The following is a 4,193-nucleotide window of genomic DNA, read 5'->3' as shown; positions in this document are numbered from 1 at the left end:
AAGGAGAAATAAGGAACTTAAAAGAAATAAATAAATAAAACAAGAAAAACCGGAAAATATCAGCTGCATTGGCCGGGAATCGAACCCGGGCCTCCCGCGTGGCAGGCGAGAATTCTACCACTGAACCACCAATGCCGGCGATGAGAGACGACTTTTTATCACGGCCTTTGTGCATACATCAGTCAGAAAATTGTCATTTGTCTCCGAAATTACTCAAATTGGCAATTAGCCGCTGTTAACTGTGACCAAGGCAAAACAGTAACGCGAAAATATTTTTAATCAAATCTTTAGCCATGTGCTGCAGGGCTGAAGTGTTTTTGCAATACTCCTGTTGTTTTTCGATGCATCCATCCAATTTATCAGCACCGTTCCTTCCCCAGCTGTCACCGTGACTCTTTCCCGTCTAAACCATGTGCTGTTAAATTTTCCAAGAGCTCTTTTCATCCTCAGTAAAACCATCTTCATTTCAATGAGTGCAAACAGCTAAAAATCCTGATGGAAACCGCAAGGAAAATTACCTGGCCAGGGAAATAGAATTCCTTAATTTTGATATTATCTCTCAGGGAAAATTTTATATCCAGATGCAGCACCTCTAACTCCCTAAGGAGTGTCATACAGATGTATTTGCTTGCTTGCAGCTGGGATTTAAGGGACTTTTAGGGATTTAGGGAACTGAATGAGTCAACCTTGTGCCTGCAACCTCTGCCTTGCAATTCCAGCACAAAACCCACCAGCCACTGTTTTCTCCACGACTAAACCAGACAAAATTAAGGCTTTTCCTCTCCTTGGGGTATTGCAAATCCTAAACTAATTCAGAGTAACACGAGCAAACTGTGGTGCTTTAGGAACAGTCTGCAGTGCCAGGACAGCTGGAAAGGAGCAGCTCCCAGTTTTCCAGGAATTTCCATCACCAAATATAAAAGTGCTGGACAAAATTTAAAAGCCAACTGCAAAGGCTTTTCAGCCCTTTTAATTTGAAAACGCCTAAAAAAAAGTTTTGGTGGGCATGTGCGCCCCACCACACACGGATAGAAATTTATTTATATTTCAAAATAACTTATTGTGGAGTCCTGTGGAATAAAAAAAGAGCCAGGAGAGAAGTCTGAGAGCTGCTGTGTGATTCAGAGCACAGGATGTGATGGATGATGCCCTTTTTCATGTCAGGATTAACTGGCCTTGTAAGTTGGCCAAAACTGGCACAGTAAAAATTCTGTGGCTGCTCTGCCATGTCCCAAACCCTCCACGTGCAGCTGCCTGAAAGAAGGGAAAAGATGGCAGGTTTCATGTGAAAATACTGTATTTCCAGACAATCAAATTTCAGGGTTTCATTCCAGAAATCTGTCAATCCTTGTCTGCCTCTCACCACCCTCTGCAGCTAAAGGTTCAGAACCTTCAGCACAATTATCTTAAGTGTCCTTTACATCTCTTTACATCTCTCCCCCAGCAGCAAATTATTGTATTTATTTCCACCTTTTCCTCAAAATTTCACTTTCCTGACATGTTTTTTTCTACATTTGCCTCAAAATTTCACTTTCCTGACATTTTTCCTACCTTTTTGTCAAAATTTCACTTCCCTGACTCATTTTTCCACCTTTTCCTCAAAATTTTGCTTTCCTCACATATTTTTTCCTCCCTTTTCCCAAAATTTCATTTTCCTAACATGTTTTTCCCACCCTTTCCACAAAATTTCCCTTTCCTGACACATTTTTCTGCATTTCCCCAAGAAATTCACTTTCCTGACATGTTTTTTCCTCCCTTTCCCCAAAATTTCACTTTTCTGACATGTTTTTTCCACGCTTTCACCAAAATTTCGCTTTCCTGACACATTTTTTCCACCTTTTCCTCAAAATTTTCCTTTCCTGACATGTTTTTCCACCCTTTTCCTCAAATTTTTGCTTTCCTGACATGTTTTTTCCTCCCTTTCCCCAAAATTTCACTTTCCTGACATGTTTTTCCCATCCATTCCACAAAATTTCACTTTCCTGACACGTTTTTTCCACCTTTTCCTCAAAATTTTGCTTTCCTGACATGTTTTTTCCACCCCTCCCCCAAAATTTTGATTTCCTGACACATTTCTTTCCACCCCTTCCCCAAAATTTCACTTTCCTGACACATTTTTCCAATCAGTGCTGCATTTTACAACCCACCTGGGGATGAGGGAGCACGACACCTCTTCCAACAGCATTTTTTTTTCCCTAATAGAGACTTCCTAAACATTTCCCAGCGGAGACAGGAAGCCTGGCAGGCTGTAAATACAAATATGGCTCAGCTCCATCATGAAAGGGAATATCAAGAGAGAACCAGCGGGGCAGGGGGTGAGGTGAGAAGGTCACTTTGGTTTTAATTGCTGCTCTTTAGGTGTTAGACAGTGATGCTACACCATCCATAGGGAATGCAGACATGGGTTTTTTTCCCAAATGTGCTTAGCATGTCAACATTTTAACATTGTGATTGTTACCAGCAAGGCTTGGGCAGAGAGGGGCCTCAGTATTAACTGTTGAAAGCAGGGGGCCCAGGACTTGCTATTGCCAGCAGATCTGCAGGGTATTTGTGTTCTTTGTCATGAAAGATGTTTACTGCGTTCAGCATTTTGCTCAGCACCCTACGGTTTCTATTTTTTTCTTTTTTTTTCCACCTTTTTTTTTTTTTTCCTTTTTTCATTGAAAAATGAGTTAAAAACAAAGGTAGGGTTTTTTTGAACAAAAATATGTCAGCAGGGCTCCGTGTCAGGTGAGCTGACAGTGCGTTTGCATGGCACGTTCAGCCCATGGAGCTGTTTTCTTTCTCCAAAGCAAAAGACAGCTGAAAAAAATAATGTTTTTAAAAGAAGGTGCACTGTAGCTGTTTCAGCTATCCTTTTCCTTCACAGTCCTGTTGTGAAAAGTGGATTTCCAGAGTCACCAAAGCTCCTTTGGAGCTGCACTCCTTCAGCATTGCACTCTTTCAGCAAAAAAAGTGAAATAGTAGAGAGAGACTGATGGACTATAGAAGTACAAATAAAGTTCAGATATTTGAGAACATCCAAATATATTTAATTAAACTTCTCTGTTCTGCAGAATTGGCAATTTACCCTCCAGTACTTATTTTCACCTTGAAAAGGGTGAAGCTGGGAATATTGAGGTAGGAATGATTTGCCATGCCCTGTGCCAGAAAGGAAAATAAGAGAGAGACTTTTCCTTCAGAACCTCCCCAGTATTAACTGTGGGATGGGGATTTTGAGGTTAATCTTTCTGTTTCAAATAAATCACTGAGAGGCAGTGATGGGAAGTGGAGAGACATCCAAAACAGAGCAAATGGAGAAGACAGTAATGAGAATACAATTCAGTTTGCATTAGAAAGTATATTTTGCATTGCTATTTTACTGTTTTCCCTTCAACAAAGTTCAACTCTCCAACTCTAAGCATCCTTAAGAAATCCTATTTCTTCAATGTTCATTTTTAAGTTGAGGAATTCTGCTTTTATTTTGTTTTAATTCCACACTCATTATGAATATATTAATCTACATCCTACATTGCTTGTTATACAGAAAACATAATTATTGCCTGTTTGATCTAACAATAAAGAGAGAATTCATCATTTCCTAGATACACACTGGGGCAGGAGCTGTGCAGAGCACTCCAAACCAACTAATCCCTGGGAAGTTTGCTAAATCCACAGTGGCATTGCTGACAGATCCCATGTGGATGGAATATCCCCTGTCACATGTAATATCAGACACAGGCTAGCAAAATCTTATTTACACCCACTCACTCTAGTTATAAACCCAGTGCTTAATGTTTTCACAGCATATTGGCGATCTCCTGTCAAAGCCCAGAGTAAGGAAAGGACATTTTGAAAAGGTGGAAAAGACAAGAAAGGTGGTAAAAGCGAGGGATTTCACAAGAGGAAGGAATAGGACTGCAAAAGAATCGAGAACTGTTTCAGTTTCCCAGTGGAAAAAGGAAAAGGGGATAAGTTGTAGAACTGAGAGAACAGTAGAAAACAAACAAGAGGGTCAGTTTAAGTGAGGAAAATACAACAAAAACCGTGGATGAGAAAGCTGGAATATGTTTCCTAAACTCTGTGAGGGGTTTGGACAATGTACATGGAAAAATATTGCACTGCAGGAGCTCACTTGGAGAAAGTAGCAAAATATTCAACTATCTGTGGAGGGGCTGCAGTAAATGCTCTGTCTGAGGAGTTAATGAGAAATT

At 40.3% G+C, this 4,193-nt stretch overlaps 1 non-coding gene across 1 annotated transcript; it reads right to left on the bottom strand.

Moving 5' to 3' along the window:
* Nucleotides 1–64: 64 nt before the first annotated feature.
* TRNAG-GCC (transfer RNA glycine (anticodon GCC)) lies at nt 65–135 on the bottom strand. The gene has a single exon. It is a non-coding gene; the product is annotated as a tRNA-Gly (tRNA).
* Nucleotides 136–4,193: the final 4,058 nt, after the last annotated feature.

Source organism: Lonchura striata, chromosome 20 (genome assembly GCF_046129695.1).
Source record: "Lonchura striata isolate bLonStr1 chromosome 20, bLonStr1.mat, whole genome shotgun sequence".
NCBI lineage: Eukaryota > Metazoa > Chordata > Aves > Passeriformes > Estrildidae > Lonchura > Lonchura striata.
The sequence above is the reverse complement of the archived record's forward strand: the minus strand, read 5'-3'. Positions and strand labels throughout refer to the sequence as shown.